The sequence below is a fragment of the Sphaerodactylus townsendi genome, linkage group LG09 (genome assembly GCF_021028975.2).
Source record: "Sphaerodactylus townsendi isolate TG3544 linkage group LG09, MPM_Stown_v2.3, whole genome shotgun sequence".
Lineage (NCBI taxonomy): Eukaryota > Metazoa > Chordata > Lepidosauria > Squamata > Sphaerodactylidae > Sphaerodactylus > Sphaerodactylus townsendi.
The window spans coordinates 18,983,404-19,005,626 of NC_059433.1; the positions used below are offsets into that span (position 1 = coordinate 18,983,404).

Sequence of the window (22,223 nt, forward strand, 5' to 3'; positions counted from 1 at the left end):
CAGGCTAGGGAAATTAATAGAAGCCATTCCAGATCAGGAAAGGAAGGGGCCTACGCTTCTGGCTAACTTGTTAGTTCTACACAGTGGCTCAGTTCACACATAATGTAAAACAATTGTATCACTCTGGTTATTCTGTGAAACATGGATTAAGTTCAGAGAGGAAGCTTAATCATAGCTCGACTTGACAGATGCTAATTTCAGAGCGTTCCTATTTTCTTTTTGTAACAATACAACTGCTATCTCAACCTGCTCTGCAATGCTCCACCAAGCAAACCTATACTACGGTATTCTGGTTAATAACCAGGTCACCATGTTCACATAGAGATAACAGCCTGCAGGAGGAATTTAGGGATCCCCTGGAGTTGAAGCTCATCTCCCATCCTCCATTGTTTCCAATGGGAACTAATAGAAGATGGGGGCTACACCTTTGAGGGTTCATAACTTTGGACCCCCTGAACCAAACTTCACCAAACCTGGGAGGTATCATCAGGAGAGTCTCTTACTGATACCACCCAGGTTTTGTGAATTTTGGTCTAGGGGGTCCAAAGCTATGGACTCCCAAAGGGGGTGCCCCCTTCCTCCATTGTTTTCCCTGGAGAAAATGGGTGCTTTGGAGGGTGACTCTGGGGCGTGGCTTTGTACCCCACTGAGGTTGCTGTCCCTCCCAAGCTCCACCCCCAAATCTCTAGGAATTTCCCAACCTGGATCTCACCACCCTAATCCACCCCATCCTCCGCCAGAGGGAACCTGGGAACCATGTGTTCACACAGCAAACCATAGTTAACACTTGTCCTGGTTAGTACATCAACTGCACATCCTGGCTTCAGATCCTGGTTTGAGAGCTCCAAACGAAGCCTAGTTAGTGTGGTTCCTGACATTCGCATGACCACTTAAATAGACTCCACTGTCATTAAAACATTGTTTCTCATTGTTTAAATTGGGCCGCTGAGTAATTTACTAGGCAGACATGCCAAAATCAGCATTTTAAAAGCAAACAGACGGTGGTATATATCACACTAAACGTGACCCTACTTACACGTTACAGGTAGAGGGAACAACATGAAAATGTATTCTACCACGTTTCCCTGAAAATAAGACAGTGTCTTATATTAATTTTTGCTCCCAAAGATGTGCTATGTCTTATTTTCAGGGGATGTCTTATTTTTCTGTGTTCTGTTCATCGGGCATGCTTCCAAACAAAAACTTTGCTACGTCTTACTTTCGGGGGATGCCTTATATTTAGCGCTTCAGCAAAACCTCTACTACGTCTTATTTTCTGGGGATCTTATATTCGGGGAAACAGGGTATACTCACACACTGTGTTCCTGCAAATTTCTTTTATAGTGTATCGTAGTAGATGCTAACACAGATGGACTCCTAGTCTGGAAGCAATAAAAAAAATCCTACTATGCAAAAAATCCTACCATGTAAGAATGAAGACAAGTTATTTAAACCAGGCATGGAAGGAGAATAGCAGTGCTGGTATCAGAGAGCATCTTGGTATAAATTACTGTTGCTAGCTTAATCCAGGGAATGAGAAAGTGAGTGAGTAAGAAAGAGAACTAGATGCTCTTTTAAAGCTGATTGTTGTCAATGGCCCTTTCCGCACATGCAGAATAATGCACTTTTAATCCACTTTCGCAATTGTTCACTGGTGGATTTTGCTATTCCGCACAGTAAAATCCAGTTGCAAAGTGCATTGAAAGTGGATTGAAAGTGCATTATCCTGCATGTGCGGAAGGGGCCAATCTCTCAACTGAATGAACACTTTACAATGTCTTTCAAATGCTTGCCTGGAAATCTGAATTAATAACTCCAGTTGATGCATAAAACAACTGATATTATGGATTAGTTGCTTATTGGAAAAAAATCTGTAAATTCTTCCTGATCAGATTATTTGATTTTATTAAAAAGATTTTATTAAAATATTATTTGATTTTATTAAAAGTTGCTACTACCCTGTTTCCCCGAAAATAAGACATCCCCTGAAAATAAGACGTAGTAGAGGTTTTGCTGAAGTGCGAAATATAAAGCATCCCCCAAAAGTAAGACGTAGCAAAGTTTTTGTTTGGAAGCATGCCCGTTGAACAGAACAACAGCTGTGGAGCGGAAAAATAAGACATCCCCTGAAAATAAGACATACTGTGTCTTTGGGAGCAAAAATTAATATAAAACACTGTCTTATTTTCGGGGAAACACGGTAGGTGACTTTTTAATATGAAATCTATATTCATTTAAAATGTACACATTCTATTTCTCTCCTGATCAAAAAGACCCAAGCAATTCGTATCAGATTAAAAAGGCAATATTTAATCTTTCTCATTTTGCCAAATAAGGAATAAAGTAGATGCAAGAGCTGATAGTTGTTAACATAGCAAGTGACTATATTTTAAGAATTTGCCAAAATAACAAATGGAGAGATCTGATCCTTTTATTTTCCAAGTAGAGGTATCACATTTTATTCTCCATTTAAACTTCGCATGCACACAATGCAGACTTTCAGAAATGCATGAGGGAGGAAATTACCATTTGTGCAGCTTCCCTGACGTCTCTGCCAATGATCATGTATTGACAGCATTGCATTAACAGGGACTATGAACAGCTCCTAAAGCCGTGGTGGCGAACCTTTGGCACTCCAGATTTTATGGACTACAATTCCCATCAGCCCCTGCCAGCATGGCCAATTGGTTCGCCACCACTGTCCTAAAGAATACCGGTACTGTAATGTCCTCTATACATCATGGGTTGGATTTAGATTAAATTGTCAATTTCCAACAATTCCCCCCTCATGTCATTTTGTAGGGTTCTCTACATCCCCAGAGCAGCATTTCATAGAAATCAGTGTGAGGGAGAGGCAAGAAAGTTCCATTCTATCATTGGAGGTTTAGTATGAATCCAACCCAATGACTTGATTAGGTCAATATGCATATATAATGATCAATAAGTGGACATCAGGGGGGCAGGGGGGCAGGACCAACTTTTAAGATCTTGTTCCTCTACTGCAGTGGTTCTCAACCTGGGGGTCGGGACCCCTTTGGGGGTCAAATGACCCTTTCACCGGGGTCGCCTAAGACCCTCTGCATCAGTGTTCTCCATCTGTAAAATGGATAAATGTTAGGGTTGGGGGTCACCACAACATGAGGAACTGTATTAAAGGGTCAGGGGATTAGGAAGGTTGAGAACCACTGCTCTACTGCCATCATGTATTTACTGAAAATCTGCTCATCTACTAACGTTGCAGATGTAAGAGAATGTTTGTTGTTCACTTGCAGTAATTTAAATTGGTCACTAGATGTCTCTGCACAGTAGTTAGAATTTGAGAAAAGACAGGCAGATGAGTCTAAGCTGAAGACAACAAACAAGGAAAGTTTTCTTTCTCTGTGTGTATGACTGCAGTTCTTCCTAAAGAAAGCCTGACCAATACACCATTGACACCAGCTAATTAGAACCAGCAAACGAGACTTGGTGATTGTAAACATTTTTCCCTTGAGAACAAGAAGCATCAGGTATCTTCAACCAAAAAACTTCAGCCGACAAACTTAGACTACATTTTGCATTATTTGCCACAAATCTTGAGCATTGCCCTGAAGATGCTCTGTCTGATAATATAAATATTTAACACACCCTCCACTGCTAATTGTAAAGTGCGGATGTGCTCTTAATATTTCTCATTATAGCCTCCTCCAGATAACTTTCTCTAAAAAAAAAAATTGAAACCATTACAACTAGGAGTGGAAGAAGAAGAAGAAGAAGAAGAAGAAGAAGAAGAAGAAGAAGAAGAAGAAGAAGAAGAAGAAGAAGAAGAAGAAGAAGAAGAAGAAGAAGAAGAAGAAGAAGAAGAAGAAGAAGAAGAAGAAGAAGAAGAAGACGACGACGACGACGACGACGACGACGACGACTATAATTCAGATTTGGATCAAATAACCTGATTTTTTTCGGGAATCCCAGAAATTTACGAACCCCCATATGCAGAATAACCAAGATTCCTGAAAAAATTCAGGTCCATTAAAACCAAATTTTATCCCCCCATTTTGTCCCCCCTTTTTTTCAGTTCAGCTGAATGCATACCCCTAATTACAACTTCAGACATTACAAATATTGCGCCTTTCTCTCTGAGACTCAAGGTGCAACAAGGATCCAGGATCATCCAGGATCAACAAAATGGGCCACCTAATAAATAATGCAACAGGGCGTGGATTGCAGATATTTGAAAGCAAGGAGAAATCTGAAATGAAGCTGAAACGCCGCATAAACATGAACTTGACACATTAGGTAATGATGAAATTACATAACAGGAGCATATTTACAGCAACAGACTGTACGTACTCTACACAGTAGTACAGTTTACAGTACTTTTACCAAAGCATCTTTCCAACCACATTGTTACCTGTGTCCAAACCCACTCCTGAATAATTCAATTGAGCCAAGTTTGCAGGAAGCCAGGAGAGTAGGGGGCTTCCTGACCTGAAGACATTTCATAAGATGGGGGCCATAAACAGGGAAGACGTGTGTGGGGGCAGTTGTTAATCTTACCCATTTTGAGGGTGGTACCTGCAAAAAGTCCTGTCCAGATGAGTGAGCAAAGCTGTAAAGCGTAAGAGGAGAGGTGATACTTAAGCCCTTGAACTGGGCCTGGTCACTGATGGGCAGCCAGAGAAGAGGCAGCAGAATGGGAGTCATACGCATGCTCCATCCAGCTCTCAGGAACAGCGGAGTTGATGAGTTCTACACCAACTGGGATCTCTGCGTTTACTCCGAGAGGAGGCCCATAGTTCTTTGGCCACTAGTAGTTTGCTTAAAGAAGAAAAGATATGCAAGCTGGACACGCAGACAAAGTTTGCGGATCTTTCCTGCACAATAGAAATCTAACTGGCCTCAACCAGGACCAAGGTCTTTTCGGCCCTGGCCCCTGCCTGGTGGAACTCTTCGCCCCCTGAGACCAGGGCCCTGCAGGACAAGGTACGGAGATACTGCGCCGGGCCTATGGTTGAGGCTGTTACAATCTTACCATCTTGTCTGGCCTCCCCTTCCCACTTCCCTCCTCCCCCCTTTTCCCTCCCCTATCCTCACTCTTCCCTTTCCTTCTCTTCTTTCCCATTTCTTCAGGAAGAGCTGATTTAGTTAGACTTACCAGTTTTTATCCCATGTTGGAGAATGAAATGGTGTCGAACTTGTGTATTTGTTTGTATATCCTGTAACTTTTTAAAGATTGTTCCATCTTAAATCATTTAAGCTGGATTATTATACTATGTATTGATTATTGGTTACCAGTAGTATATACTGGCAATATGTGCTATATTTTGATTATGGGTAAGCCGCCTTGAGCCTTGCCTTTGGCAGGGGTAGGGTAGGATATAAAACAGCAGAGTCTGGTGGATTTGTGGAAGTGCAGAACACATGCCTGTAGAAGCCAACGGGATGGATGAGGGCCAATAAACTGAAACTCAATCCTGATGGAATTGGGGTGCAGTTGATCAATAGAGAAGCTGTTGGGGGGCTGAACTAAGCCTGTCCTGATTGGCCTTCCCCTGATTGGCAGGATCAGGTCCCGAGCCGGGGGATACTACTAGATCCTGGCTTATGGTTGAAGACTATTGTCTCCTCTGGGGCATGCAGTGCCTTTTATCAGCTCCAACTGGTTTGCCAGCTATGGCTGTTCCTTAAAAAGCGTGGCCAAATTCTGATCGCATCTAAGTTAGATTACTGAAATGTGCTCTATGTAGGTCTGTCTTTGAAAATGATCCAGAAACTTCCATTGTTCCAAAATGAAGTAGGCAGATTGCTGTCAGGTGTTGGTTACAGGGATCTTATGACCCCTGTGCTCAGCACTGGTTACTCATCTCTTTCTGGGCTGCTTTTCACATTTAATGAGCTATAATAATCCATCTTAAAGTGGCTTGGGACCAGGATACCAGATGCCCATCTTCTCCTATCCTATCCAGCCTGCCACTTAAGATCTGCCTCATAAGCCCTGCTCTCTATGCCTCATCTTCAGAAGTGAAGCTGGTGGCAATTGCAGATTGGCATTCCCCGTGGTGGCACCTCACCTTTAGAATGTCATCCCCCTTGAGGATTACCTGGGACCCACTTTGTGCCAGCAGGAAACAAAATAGGTAAGCAGGGAGTATGGGCAGGCAGGAAAGAGTGTACCTCCCAACAAGCTGCAGAGGGAGTAAGAAAGGAGATGAGGGCAGATGTCACAGTCAGCAGCAGCAGCAGCAGCAGCAGAAGAAGAAGAAGGAGGAGGAGGAGGAGGAGGAGGAGGAGGGGTTTAAATGTATACCTCACCTTTCTGTCCTGTAAGGAAACTCAAGGTGGCTTTCAAGCTTCTTTCCCCTTCTCTCCCCACAACAGACACCTTGTAAGGTAGGTGGGACTGAGAGAACTGACACCTTGTGAGGTAAGTGGACTGAGAGAGTTCCAAAGAACTGTGACTAGCCCAAGGTCACCCAGCAGGAATGTAGGAGTGCGGAAACACATCTGGTTCACCAGATAAACCTCTGCCACTCAGGTGGAGGAGTGGGGAATCAAACCTGGTTCTCCAGATTAGAATCTTAACCACTACACCACCCTGGAGGGCAAAAGGTGGTCAGGAGACCATTGATACACTCCCTTACTTTCCCCAGCCACCACTACTCTTCCCAGCATCCACACACAAGTTACAGTGGCCAGAATAGGAGAAGGAGGTGCAGAAGGTGAGAAAGCAAAGGTGGCCAAGAAACAGTAGCCCACTCTATTTCCCCCGAGAGTTTTTCACAGGCACCACTTCGAAATTGCTCAGAGACATGTTTCTTTGTTGCCCACTAAAAATCTTTTTTATTGTGAACGCTAATGTTGAGCTCCATATAAACTCCTGAACTATGAGAAGGACTAAGGATCGGAATTCTCTCTGTGCTTCCCTGGAGATATCCCAGCTTATGGGGCCTGCTTGAGGTTGCAGAACAGAAGTGGTGCATTATACCTCTTTACAGTCTCTCCTCCAGAGCAATCATTAGTCTACTGGCTTGTTGGCTGCACCTTGACAGACATCCCTCCTCCACTGACAGCTGTGAAACTATCCCTCCTATCCAAAAAGGAGGGTTTTTACTCAGCTTTCCTGCTGTTCTTACTTGGCTTGGGCATCTGCTAACTGTTCTCTGCCAAAAGGTCCATCTTCTGCCAATCTTCCCAAACTTTGATCCTTCTAGCCTAGACCAGACAGAGATAGTAAATGCTGATAGATAAATTGCAACGTGCAAGTAATAACAGATACCCAAGTATTTACACGCAAGGTTCCTTAAAGGATGAAAGAGAGGATACAGGAATGGATCTCAAGGCTAACACTTTACTGCATGGGATGATATCTACCAGTAGGTTTTAAAAGTCACTGCTTTTTCTTCACTACAATGCACAAGACTTGTTGCTGTTTCAAATCAGGAGACATTCCATTTTTCTGGCACAGATTTTGCTAGTGATTGTAGGAAGAAGAAGAAGAAGAAGAAGAGTTTGGATTTATATCCCCCCTTTCTCTCCTGTAGGAGACTCAAAGGGGCTTACAATCTCCTTGCCCTTCCCCCCTCACAACAAACACCCTATGAGGTAGGTGGGGCTGAGAGAGCTCCGAGAAGCTGTGACTAGCCCAAGGTCACCCAGCTGGCGTGTGTGGGAGTGGACAGGCTAATCTGAATTCCCCAGATAAGCCTCCACAGCTCAGGCGGCAGAGCTGGGAATCAAACCCGGTTCCTCCAGATTAGATACACGAGCTCTTAACACTCTCGAAACTCTCACTTTTACACACTGCATACTCAATTCAGAAAAGTCAATGTGTTATTGAAGTTTTTGTGATGTAAAATCTCAGGTATTTTCTAAAGCAAAGAAAGAGCTAGATGTACAGACAGTCTCAGAGTTAGATTTTGCAGAAATATCAGGATAGGGGGGGAAATGATTATAGTAGCAGCATAGATTCCAAAATGGGAATATGTTGGTTCGGGACAACACTTAGGTGCTTGTATGAATGCTACTCAGTACCAAAGTTCACATGATTACCATGCATCACAGCTTTCAAACATCCTGTATGCCTAAGGCTGAGGTGCAGACAGAAAGTAAAGGTTGTTTTAGCAAGAATGACTGAGCTCTGAGAAACTGGAAGTCCTCCAGGGACAAGATGGCTGATCGTTTTATTAGCAGAAACATTAACATGCCCAGGCCAGAGATTAGAGATCATTCCCAACAGGAAATATAACTCAGGATGGAAAGTGCAGCATTATAGAACCTGACAATTGTCAGAAGCGCCAAGGAAAAGTGATGGGGAACTAGATCTAGAAAAATGTGGAAACAAAATCAAATGTAATGTAACGAATTCGGATGATGTTCTTAAAGCAGTATTTCAAGATCTAGTGGGCAAAAATACAACTGAAATAAATACCAGATGATTGTCTACAATCCTGGGTGCTTTCCTGATAGTTTACCAACTCCTCATTGTTTGATCTAAGAGCCATGTTACTGTACCTCAGGAAATGGCGACTGGTACAATTTAAACCAAAATATCCTATGATGAACAGAAAAACTTCCTATATCATTTAAAAGTGATCCCAGACAATCAGTTGTGCCAAAAAAGACATATTTCACAATTATTCAAGAGTCAACCGTCTCTGAGACAGCATCTGAGAGGGGAAGCCATATTGGAATGCAGCAGCCAAAATACAAGTCTTGTAGCACCTTAGACACTGATGAATTTAGAGTACTGTAAGCTTTAGTGGGCCCATTATGCATGGAACACTCACCTTGGGACTCTTCTGTGCGCAGTGGCTTGTAGCAAGCTCTCTTCGCAGTTCTCTATTTACACGTGAGGAAGCACTCCCTCCTAGGCACAGTTTTTCTGCAGAGAACTCTCTGGACCTGGTTCTTTTAACTCCACCCATCGATTTATACTTAAAGGCACAGATCTTAAAAGCACTTATTCTTATTTTTAAAGGCACAGATCTCATTCTACTCAGTATTCAAGATTGTTGGCTTAGGCCCCTTCCGCACATGCAGAATAATGCACTTTCAATCCACTTTCAATGCACTTTGAAGCTGGATTTTACTGTGCAGAATAGTAAAATCCACTTCAAACAATTGTAAAAGTGGATTAAATGCACATTATTCTGCATGTACAGAAGGAGCTGTGGCTTGGCATCCACCAAGCTTGTGAAAAAGAAATAAAAATATTGTCGAAGGCTTTCACGGCCGGAATCACTGGGATGCTGTGTGGTTTCCGGGCTGTATGGCCGTGTTCTAGCAGCATTCTCTCCTGATGTTTCGCCTGCATCTGTGGCTGGCATCCAGTTCCTCGGAAGATGCCAGCTACAGATGCAGGTGAAACGTCAGGAGAGAATGCTGCTAGAACACGGCCATACAACCCGGAAACCACACAGCACCCCAATAAAAATATTGTTATTGAATCTAAATGCAGTATGCAAAACAGTTACAAATACGTATTACCTTTTGCTAGCATTTTATTCTTAACTGTCATGCCAGTTATAGTGCAGTTCTAAACATCTATGCCCATGGACTTCAATAAGACTTAGTCGGGTATACCTTTTCTTAGAATTGCACCGTTACGTGCCCTTTTGAATTATTTTCTAATTAATTACCCATGAATAAAGTCTCAGTACTCCTCAAACTGCTCTTCCTTCCTGTTCTGTCAAATTTAGGTCTGCGTACCGCACTAGTTACAGCTTTCAAGACTACCGCAGGCTCTTGGAAATCTATTACAAATCTTGAGATTATACTACTGCCACAAATAGAATTGTTATTGTTCTGTTGTCAACTCTATGTTACAGCCCTAAAGAGCTGGAAAATTGTGCCAAGCCAGTTAATTCTGAACCAAAAGACTAACGATACAATGGAGCAGGCTCACACAGTGCAGAACAATACAACGCAGAAATAGAGTTGTGGGTGGCTGTTATAATTGGAATGCTTCACAATATGCAGATGTAAGGAAGAGAAAGTATGTCCATTGAAAAGGACAGAAACATAGGACTGTTAGAAGCAAGTAAAGGAAGTAAGATGCCTTTATTTTTCTAACGATGCTTAAAACAAGACTGAAAATAAAAAGAGGGAGAACGCATATTGGACATTTTACGGATTGAAAGAGACTTGAGAATTGCAGATAGCTAACAGGGCTTAACCAAGTCCACATTTCAAGTCAAAATGCCTCAAAAATGACAAGTGGTAACACAACATGGCAGCGCATTTGTTCTGGGACTAACCTCCATGTCGCCATCATGCCAATATTGGGCTTTTCTGACTGGGTTTTTTTCAATCAGAACAAGCCCCCATAGTGCTCCTGTTCGTTTCCTGATATCTCCAACCATTTCTGTGCCTTTAGTTTTTGCGTCTCCCAACCCCCCCCCCCCCATCCCATTTTTTTTCCTGGTTCTCGTGATACCACCTTTACTCCGATCTTTTTCCGGAAGCCAACCTTGGATTACCCTTTTCCTTGGCTGTAATGTTTCTGTCAGTTTTCTTGGTCCTGCCTACTCCTTCCCATGGCCAGCCCACTTTTTGATGATTGGAACAATTCCCTCTCCTCCTCCCCCCCGACATAAAAAGGCCACTAAAATATTGATATATCATTGTAATGATAGACTGAGCAGTTCCTCTGAATTCCCAGCTTGCTTTTTTTTAAGTCTCTCTAATCCTTTCCTTGTGAAGTTGTGCCTTTTCTTTATATCTTTATAAGGAAAGGCACTACAGACTTCCTGAAGACCTAGCAAAACTATCCTTACAACAGTATATTTGTATAATGATTTTTTAGTGCTTATTTTAAAAAATTTAAAGGGGATTATTCTGGGATACCACTAATAACAACAGCACCCTCATAATGGTGAAGGATTTCATGGTTGGAATCAACTGATTGTTGTGGGTTTTCCTGGCTGCATGGCGAATCTGGTGATTTTCGTTCCTAATGTAAGTTTATTCGTTTACAGTCATAGACCAGTTCATAGCTCCTAATGTTTCACCAGCATCTGTGGCTGGCATCTTCAGAGGCATGTCACGGTAAGATGTGCTTATCTCCGTGGCAAAGTGTGGAGTGATTTGTGTGGTTGTGAATCTGTCTGTTGTCCTCTTGGGTAGGATGGGGGTGAGGTGCGTTTGCAAGCGTCCATTTGCAGTTGCATTTGTATGTGTCCCAGTGGTTTGAATGTGCAACATCACATTCCTAGGGAATAAAAAATAGATTCTTGGAACTATCTTTGGGTCACTAAATGAAACGTTCTGGGATTGTTTCCATCAGAAAGCAGTTTACTAAAAGGTAAAAATACCCTCTGCTTTACAGGCTAGTTATTAGATATTCCAGTTCCTTAATACGAAATGCGTTTGTAATATTTTAGAGGTTGCTTGAGAATGAATGAGGGAAAGATGGAAACTAAATCTGATCATTCTTTAGATTTTAGCATGCTTTCTTTTAAAAATAAGAACGGATATATCTTTCCTTTCTTGTTGCTTATTCTGCTTTCGATAGCTCCAATGCCTTGTAGCTATATACTATTTTCACAGTTGCAAACGTCCACACTGTAGTCAACTCTAACTGCAATTGCCCCTCTTCTCAGGATACCATAGGAACTGTTAGGAGGAGGATGGGAAGATAAGAATCTTTGGCAAAATCTAAATACTTCCCTAAATACTACACTTCCCAGAATTCTTTGGTGCAACCATAACATTAAAATGGAGTAGAGCGAAGCACCAGAGAAGAAAAAGATGGAGAACAAATCTTTGGATCTTGCCACTGGCCAACTAACTGCTTATACAACTGGTGTTGTGTTGTTTCTTGTGCTGGCAGGCAAAGTTCACACCAGTCCACGTACCTCCTTTCTGTAGGAGACTCCCCAACTAACTGCTTATACAACCGGTGTTGTGTTGTTTCTTGTGCTGGCAGGCAAAGTTCACACCAGTCCACGTACCTCCTTTCTGTAGGAGACTCCCCGCTTCTTCGTGTACCCATCATTTCATTAGTGCTGACTACGCAGCTTCCCCATGAAGGCTGTGACAAAATCTTTCACACGGTAACGAGTCATGACAAGAATATGTTAATTAGTATTTTACACAGGTGTTCTGGCTGTTGGAAGTGCTTGTATCCTGGTCCTTGAGAGCAGCACGTTGTGGGTCTCTGGGGAGATTGTCGACGCTTTGCAACGGCAGGCTGACAAAACGGAAAGTTCTGACACAGTTTAAAGTTCTGAATTAGTCAGCTTCTTAATTAGTTCTGAATTAGTCGGCTCCTAAACTTGTTTGCATTTGTTTACAGCTCACTTCATCTCTTTTTTTTTCCTGAGAGAAAATGCAGACTGCCGAGAAAAGAGAGGCTTCCATATGTCTCTGTTCTCGTAAGCAATTCTCTGGAGTGTGCCACCTCATATTTTTAGGAATGGGGCAGAAAGAGCAGGAATTGCAGTTATTTGAAAAACGCAGCCTCTGAAAAGGCGGTGATTTATTCTCAGGCACTATTCTTGATTAAGAGCCACAGACAGCTGCTCCTTGCCTTTAAATAGGCATAGCTCTGTAGGCATGCTGTACACTGGGGTTCAAGAGCCTAATATATCTCTGCCAAAACCATCACTATTGAGCACCAAATGAATAACAATTCAGAATTTCATATTCCCTGAATTCCGGCTGGTATTATGATCTTCCGCGGTTTAGGAGAGAGCAGACATCCCTAAATCTTGTCACAGGGAGCCTCCCCAGACTACCAGTTTGAACCTCACTAAATTATAACTTAATACCCAACCAAGATAATTTCGTTCCCACAGCTTCTCCCCTCTCCAGCTAGGTATTGATCAGAGCTGGTCAATAGAAAAGGAATGGATAGTGGCTTGCCTTCTTTGCTCTATTAGTCCCAGTATCATCAGTCAACGTAACACAGAAAGAAAGATGCAACTATTCACACTGTGTGGATCAATGATAGGATTGAGATGGTAGGACTGTACTTATCCATTTTGCCAAGGTATAATAAAATAAACAGGGGGGCGGGGGGGTAGCAAAAGGAACTTCACATCCCCTAGGAAGAAATCTTTATACTACCAGATGGAAACTAGGGTCTTTCTCTGTTTCAGGGGGAGGGAGATGGACATTTTTGGACTTTACTTACTTCTTTCTCTCATTACCACCAGTGGTGAGCATCACCTTGAAGAAAATTCTTTGCACCTTAGGGCAAGTTCCTTGAAATTCTTGTATGCCTCTGTGAACTCTCCCCCAAAATTGCACCCCATCATGGTAGAGAAGGCAGCCCAAAACCCACTTGGGAAGGAAGGCTGTTGTATTGGAGAAGAAATAAAGAAGGGAAGGGAAGTGATCAAACAAGGGGGGGGGGGGGGGGGGGAGAGAGCAGGGTCCTGGAGCCCAGCAATTTGTTCAGGCTCAGGAAAGTGAAATTGTTAAGCAAGGGGAGAATTGGGGTGCTGTGTGGTTTCCGGGCTGTATGGCCGTGTTCTAGCAGCATTCTCTCCTGACGTTTCGCCTGCATCTGTGGCTGGCATCTTTAGAGGATCTGAATTCCTGTATTTGTTTGCTGGTCTCTGGGTTGCTTTCACCACCCAGCCAGGGAGCATGTCGGCCAGGAAAGAGGCAAGCTTGCAGGTGGGCAGAAGAAGTGGATTGGTGGCAGCAGTCTAAGGCGGGTGGGGAAAAAAGGGTGGCAGCAGTCTGAGGTGCTAGGTTGGTGGTAAGTCTGCAGAACGAGGAGAAGGCAGTGGGCCGGTGGTGGCAGACTGAGGCAGTGTAGAGACGCTCTCTTGGGGGTGGAAGGTGCAGCCAAATGCACCCTTCCACATAACAAGGCAAGTGGTGCCGGGGTGATGGCCCCCACTCTTCCCCCCTAGGTATGCCACTGATTACGACCCACTAGCCAGCCAATCTTCATCCCCACCCCACCCCCTCTGCAGTTGTCCTTCCTGCTGTCTCCTTTGCAGCTTCTACATGCAATGATTGCCACTGGGCTCTGTTGTCCAATGGAGAACCCAAAAGAACTTGCAGAGAACACCTCATATTCTCCTCTTTCCCTTCTTCTGGCAACACCATATCCTCACCTTCTCCTGCTTTCTTCTCTCCTTCCCACCTGCCCGCCTATCTCTTATCTGCTCTCCATCTTCAGATATATGTATTATTTATTCACTTCATTGATAGACCCAAAACAGCTTAATTTATTCCCTTCTCCATTTTTTTTCTCACAGAAACTCTGTGAAGTAAACTAGGTTGAGAATATGTAACTGGCCTAAAGTCGTCCAGTGAGCTTTGATGGTCTGAACCTGGATCTTCCAGATCTGAGTGTCAAACTCTAATCACTGGACTATACTGACATTTATGAGGTGGCTGTTTTGAACAGTAATAAGCAACCAGTCTTGTTTGAGTTATGGAAGTCACACAGTAGCAAGTCACCTGGTGGAGGCCCTGATGAGTCCTCACTCAAAGTCAAAAAACAGACCACCAGGACCCTGCCCACTCCCCCAGCCTTTTACTGACAGAAACCAAAGTTTGAACTCTGGCAATACTGTTGTGTGGTTGCCAAGCAATGGCCACAGAGGGCATTTGTATCTTAAAGCGATAGGTACTGCTTCCATAATTTGGGAGGGCTTTGACATCCCAATATATTTATTTATTTATTTATTTAATTATATTTATATACCGCCCTCCCCCGGATCTTAGATCTCAAAGTTTTCTGCAAACATGGGGCTTTTTCAAGTTCATAGAAAGACTGTCTGTTCTTGATTCCAATCTATGAATTAAGTATCCATGGATTTAGCCATGTTGAGAATTAGATATATTGATTTATAACATTGAAAACACTGAACAAACTCTTCAGTAGTTTATTAACATTACATATATTATAGCAAATTAATTGTGGACAAAAATAGTCACATTTAAACAACACAGTATCTTTGAAAATCTGCTGTTAAAATTGACACAGAAATTATATTCTAATATTGTAGGTGGCTCTATATAAATCTTTATACTACTAACTGAGAGCCATTGTGGTGTGGTGGATAGAAAGCTGGACTGGAACCCTGTGTGATTTAGGTTTAAATTCCCATTTGTACAGTGGGACCTTGCTGACTGAGTTTTGGCCCATCACAAACTCAGCCTGATCTACTTCACAGGGTGGAAGTTGTGAGAAAATGGAGGAGGGAATAGTGATATTCTGAACCACTTTAGTTCCAACTTGGGAGAAAAGTAGGATGCAAATAAATAAATGCAAAACATGCCTTTTGTGTGCATAAAGCCTTCTCCTAAAAAGCATTTCATTCATTGGTTCTGGTGGGTTTTCCGGGCTGTGTGGCCGTGGTCTGGTGGATCTTGTTCCTAACGTTTCGCCTGCATCTGTGGCTGGCACATTCAGAGGTGTATCACAGAGGGAAGTCTGCTACACACTGTGTCCAGAGAAAAGGGAATGTTTGGGGTATATATTGTCCATGTCCCAGGGTGGGGAACCAATCAGTAAGTGTTTGGGTGGAACTTGTTATGCAAAGATGTGGTTGATAATATTATATTGCGGGTGGGGCTTATCAGTCCAGGGAGTGATTCACCTTTTCATGCCCTGCAGCAGCAGTAGTATTGGTGAATGCAAATCCTGTGTTTGGGTGGAGTCCATTGTCCATGAACTTAGCATGCCCTTGAGGTTTGCTTTTGGTGTTTTTAAGTACTGGTAGCCAAGTTTTGCTAATTTTCAAAGTCTCTTCTTTCCCGTTGAAATTGTCTTGGTGTTTGTGAATTTCAATGGCCTCCCTGTGCAATCTGACAAAGTAACCTTCTGAATTGTCCAGAATTTCAGTGTTTTCCAATAAAATGTTATGTCCAGTTTTGTTTAAGACATGTTCTGCAACTGCAGATTTTTCAGGATGGTTAAGCCGTGTCTTTCGTGCTCCTTAATATGAGTTTGAATGCTGCATTTTGTGGTTCCTATGGATTTATACTGGGAGCAATACTCAGCAGTAAGTCCCATAATATTCAGTAGATTGCAGTCCGTGTCTTTTAATAAAGACTGCATGTCTTAGAATGCAATGCATTTTAGTCTTGCAGTATGAACCCTTTCCATTAAAACCCAGAAGCAATATTATGATCAGACCCTAAAATCTAAAAGAAGATTGATGATCAACATATGCCATAACTAGCAGATAACAGGGAAGGAGCTCATTTATTTGGTTTATACGCACTATGTGACTACTGGAAAAGCACCTTCAGGCTGTAGTTTGTTGTGCAAAATTTGAAACTGACTGTTTCTGATTTAGCCTTGGTAAGAAAATCTTCAGGTAGTAGAATGCAATACCAGCTGAACAGTCACATTTCTCAGCTTCCAGCACTGGGCTTCTGTCCAAAAGAGGTTAATGTCACCGATGTGTGAGTGAAAAAGATTCATAGGCTGCAAAGTCCTGCCAATAGAAATACTAATCGGCTGAGAATAACATGCTTGATCGCATCCATGCCAGGTTTGTTTCCAGCCTTGAAAATGAACTGGCTGCAAGCTCCATGCGTCGGCCTGTGATGTTAGACAATCCCGTGCACACTAATGGGGTTGATGCTATCAATATTTCTGAGAATGGGGCTTATATTTCTGGTTGTGTCAGGTATGCTGCGTGGAGTTACAGGTGCTGATAATGTTTCATGGCGCAGAGGTCATGGAGGAGGAGGAGGAGGAGGAAAAGGAAAACAGTTACCTTGATTGCTCTTGGCTCCTTTCTCTGGTTGCGACAAAAAGGCAGGTTGGCGTAACCTAAGGAGTTGCTAATGTTTCTAGTGATCCTGAATGGATCCTTCAGACCACTTTTCAAGTAATAAAAACAAGCCAGTGAGGCATATTGTAACCCACTGCACTTTATGAGTTCTAGGCAGATAAAACCATATTCTGCAAACAAGGCGATATTGTGTAATGGATGGTGTGTAAATTGGACTTAGGAGACACAGATTCAAATCCCTACTCAGTCACGAATCTCACAGGGTGACCTTGGGCCAGTCAGTATTTCTCAGACTGACCTACCAACCCAGGCTGTTTTTAAAATGTTGTTTGATTTGTAAATTTGGAAACCTATTTACAAAACAATGTTCAATGTATTACAAAAAAGAAACCAGTTTAAATATGGAAAGTCATCAATCTGAAAAAGAGAGAAACACCATACTTGAATGAAACCCAACTTTCCTGTTTCTGGCCAATCTGATTCTAGATATATTAACAATTCTCGTTTCTTTACAATGTTGTTGTAAAGATCAAATGGATAAAAGGAAAAGCACTTATGCCTCCCTGAAAGTCTTGGACGAGAGTCAAGGTAACAATATAAGAGATAACCAGTCTGAAATTCTACTTTTTAGGTTAAAAACAGGACTTCCTATATAAAAAAAAGTTCAAAATAGAGAAGCAGCCATTCCAAGCTGTTTTATTAATGATTTTTGTCCTGCTTCACAAATACAGGTAAATCTCATGTTAAACTATCAGGAATCTACAAGAATGTCTTGCTGTCAGGATTATGTTTGTTGTCATACTTCAGCTTCCAACATGCCAAAACACATCTCAAAACTTTGTCATCACGCTGACGACTGCAACTTCCTCTCTTCTGTCCTCCCACTCTCGGTCAGCTCCCAGTCAAGTTAAATTAAAACGATCCTGGATTGTTGCTTGATTGACGTCATCTCTCCAGTTTATTACTCACTGTTTGGGAGGGGAAGAGGAGAGGAATTTCTGTATACGATGAAGAAGCTGTAGGGGTAGGGGTGTCGAGCTCATTTGTTACTGCCTCGGCTGGCCCCAGAACAGCACTACACGGGGGGTCGCCCAGTGGACTTGCCAGGTCAGATCAGAAACGGGGTGGGGATGGGGGCTCCCTCAGCTGGCTCGCAGGTCTGATAAGCCCCCCTCAAGGGGTCAGATCCAGCCTCTGGGCCACATGTTTGACACCCCTGCTGTAGGGAGCTGAAATTTTCTGTAATGAACACTGCTTTCAGAGCTGCACAATAACATGAAATCTGAGAAATTTGTGAAATATTTATATATTTACTGGATCAGAAATTTCTACATTACCTTTCCAGTAGCTCACCCGCAACTCACAAACAAAACAAAACCTCTCTGGGTAAAGTGTCATCAAGTTGCAGCTGATTTATGGTGACCCCAGCAACGGACTTTCAAGGCAAGTGAGAAGCAGAGGTGGTTTGCCGTTGCCTTCCTTTCCAGCATCTTCCTTTATGTTATCCCTTCCAAGTACCCAACAGGCTTCGCTTCTGAGAGCTGACAACATCAGGATATACCATGCGGCCTTCCCGCACCCCAAAACTCTACACTAAATGAAATCAAGTTTGCACACCAAACAATCCAGCACACAAAACCAATTATCCACTACATAAGGAACAAACAGACGCAAAGAATTGTCGAAGGCTTTCACAGCTGGAATCACTGGGGTGCTACCTATTGACCTTGCTATCTTCATTGTTACTCCCAGGCTACAGACTTCTTTGTGACTCACATACCAGGCTACTCTATTCAGAGGGCCTCACCTTTTGACCTTACAGTATATATACTCCACTTGCTTTCCATTCCTGCTATCAGATCCTCTGAAGATGCCAGCCACAGATGCAGGCGAAACGTCAGGAGAAAATGCTGCTAGAACACGGCCATACAGCCCGGAAACCACACAGCACCCCAGAAGCAAAGAAGCAGGCTGCAAATACCACCACAAAGAATCATTGATCAAATACTATTTACAACTTCCAAAAGACTAGGAGAGCTGAAATTTTCTTTCCCCTCTCTTAAAGCGCATTCCACAAGATCAGGGAAACATTCTGGCTCTTCAGTGAGTTATATACAGATGAGCCAGCTGCAATAAGGGTATCTTTCAGAAGCATTGCTGGACTGACTTGAACTGACACATGGTCTCATAGAGTACTCATGTTATGTGGGTCCCAGTCCCATGAAGAGGGTAAGGGTAAGGACGGGCACCTGAGTTGGATGACAGTTTGCAGCCGACCGTGTTCTTTCAGTGGGCTTTTCCACACACCTGACTCGCTCTTGACTGCCTTGGCACTAGATCCACAAGCGCTGGAATTAATTTGGGCATGGTTCTCCCACACGTCAGTCCTCCCTCTGTGGTTTCATAGTTGTAAAATCAGTTTATTTTTTCAGTACATGCTGTAAATAATCAGGATTTTCAAGGGAGAGTACTATTGGCCGATGTGGGTTTTCCAGGCTATGTGGCGATGGTCTGGTGGTTTTAGTCCCAAAGTTTCACCCACTGGCATCTCAATTCTCCCTCAGGACTTGGGAGAGCACCCCACCACCATCACCAAAGGCACTAGTACTCAGTATTGGTGAGCACCACCAGCACATATACAAAAAAGGTTTCCGGGCTGTTCACATGCACCTTACATTCAAAGTCAATCAGTGGTGGGATCCAAAAATTTTAGTAACAGGTTCCCATGGTGGTGGGATTCAAACTGTGGCGTAGCGCCAATGGGGCTGGGCTGGGCACGATGGGGGGCGTACCGGCCATCTCCGGGGGCGGGCAATTCCCGGTTGAAGTTGTATAAGGACGCATGCCGCTGTAGTCCTTGCATGGAAACGAATGCACACAGTGGCTGCTACACACCGCTGTGCACCTCCTCCTGCTAGACTGCTTCAAGTTCTGCGCGCTACTGCTGAGAGGAGGGGCGTAACTAAGGCAAAAATCATGTGGCAAAATCACCAATTAGTAACCCCCTCTCGGCACACACAAATAATTAGTAACCCACTCTCGGGAACCTGTAAGAACCTGCTGGACCCCACCTCTGAAGTCAATGCTATAGTAGACACTACCTGGCTCTTCTCCAGGGTTCTTTTTTGTAGGGAAAATGTAGTTACTTCCTACTGTATTGCACGAAGGAACCCTGGGAAGATGTTTGTTTTTTTATCAAGAGCAAAGAGTTCAAGAGTAACTAAAGATGATTTTTTCTTTAAAGAATAGTATTCAGTCTTCTTCCTCTATTCACAGACAACACAGAAATAAAGTTAAGCATTGGAGCGTTAAGAAGCTTCATATGGTCATAGTTTGTAGGCATTTTCTCCTGATGTTTGGCCTGCATCTGTGGCTGGCATCTTCAGAGGATCATGCTAGCCACAGATGCAGGCGAAACGTCAGGAGAAAATATTACTGGAACACGGCCATACAGCCCGGAAACCCCACAACACGACAGTGATTCCGGCCGTGAAAGCCTTCGACAATATAAACATATTCCATTAAACTGAAAAAATGAACATGGCCTTGGATTATGAATTCAGGTTTGCAGACAAAACTTTTGTACTTTTACATATCTATTCAAAGTTCTGGGAGGGGGGGACTAGACTACACACTCCAACAGTAGGTTGTTCGTCTCCTGGTGCAATCAAGACTACAAAGGAGGACAACAGTGGAGATTAGCACTATATCATTTATTACTATCTAAGTCTTTCAAATTCCTTGTCCCTGTTGTAATCTCACAACAGCTCTGCAACGTAGGCAAGGATAAGAAAGACATTCATGTATTAATTTCAAAGCCAACCTAGTCTGGGGAAATTTTAATAGCTTTGATTACCACCACAGTATCTTTAAAAGCAACTCTCAGTCCTCTCCTAAGTAGCTACGCTCTTCCAAGTCCACTGAAATCAAGAGTATGACTTAGGAAGAATTGTACTGTAAATTCACATAATTCCTTTAATGCAAAAATAAATGTATCTGTTATCTTTGTAAAATGTTAAACTATAAGAAAGGACACAGGATTCACTGCAATTATCCATCAGTCTATCAAGTCTACTCTTCTTGGGTCATTTAAAGAGGGTGTGATCACTAAAACTAAATTAAGCATAATATGAACATATATTTCTAAGTTTATTTATTTTATTTATTTATTTCTTGAATTTGTAGACCGCCCCATCCCCGAGGGGCTCTGGGCGGTGCACAACAATATTCATTACAATCAGTAAAATTATTAAACCAATAAAATCTATTAAAATCTATTAAAAGCAGCAGTCAATACAAAGATATCAGGCACCCCAAAACCCAATTTAATTAGAGGCCTCCCTAAGGAAAGGGAACGGCCGGACTCCCCTCTAAGGGGGTAGCATTTGGTGGTAATCAAATATAGAGAGAGGGGGGCGCACATTTCAGCGACTGGACACTCCAAAGGCCCGGCGGAACAACTCAGTCTTACAGGCCCTGCGGAACTCACCAAGGTCCCGCAGGGCCCGGACAGCTGGAGGAAGAGTGTTCCACCAGGCCAGGGCCAGGGCTGTGAAAGTCCTGGCCCGTGTGGAGGCCAGCCGCATCATTGAGTTAAGTTAAGTTAAGTTAAGAACATGGATGCCAAAATGAATTCTAGCCCACTGTTTCCTTTTCCACCTTTAAACCACTGAAGTATAACATTTTAACAAGTCAAGTTTTTATACAGCAATGATAAAAACTTGAACCACTTCAGTTATGATACTGGAAAGATTGAGAAGGCCTGGATAACAGAATTCCAGCATCACACATGGATTCATAAGCATTAGTTTAAAAACAAAACTCCACATGAGCCGATTGCAGTCCAATCCTAAGCATTTTGTGAGCTCTGGGCCTTAATTCTATGCAAATCTATATTTGTGGGCATACTATTGAAGCCCAGGAGGGCACCTTTATAACTGAACAGCACTGTAGCCAACTGCAATGATTACTATAGTTATCACCTGCTTTACTGTATTTCCTTTACCTTGTAATGCACTTCCCTTAACAGTATTGATTGCCTCAGTTTACTGTTCTCATTGTTTGCTACTTCTGTAATATTGGTCTTACTGCATCGTTTACTGGTTCTTTTATGTTGTCTGACTGCACTGTTTATACATTGTAATCCCCCTTGAATCTCGAAAGGCAGATGATAAACAAAGAAACAAACAAAAACTGATCCAATATATAGTTGCTCAGAGATGTGGGACTAGGAATGCCAAAGAAAACTTGACAAAAAGTTACCTAGTTTCAAAGACACAACAAGATTCTCTTAACATTAATTTTCTTATACGCATAATATTTGAACAAGTCTTTTGCTACAATCTTAAACTCAAACAACTATAGATAAATTCCACTGAAGAGAGCGGAATACATGCACACACACATGACTATTATTCTCTTGAGGGGGTAGTTTCCTCCAGATTTGACACCAGAGCCTCTGCTTCCAAGTCAACTTTAAGTGTTAATTTATGCAATGAAAAAGATGCACATTGTACACTGTTTTACTTCATATCA

General features: G+C 42.7%; 1 protein-coding gene across 9 annotated transcripts in view; it reads right to left on the reverse strand.

Moving 5' to 3' along the window:
* ATXN1 (ataxin 1) overlaps positions 1–22,223 on the reverse strand; it is a 287,821-nt gene that overhangs the window by 79,316 nt on the left and 186,282 nt on the right. Inside the window, exon 6 of one of the 9 annotated variants that reach the window (XR_007245459.1) lies at positions 17,307–17,656. The exons of the other annotated variants lie outside the window; for them this stretch is intronic. The gene's annotated coding sequence lies outside the window, so the exon portion shown is untranslated. Of the gene's footprint in view, positions 1–17,306; positions 17,657–22,223 lie in introns of those variants that run through there. 9 annotated transcript variants of the gene reach the window in all.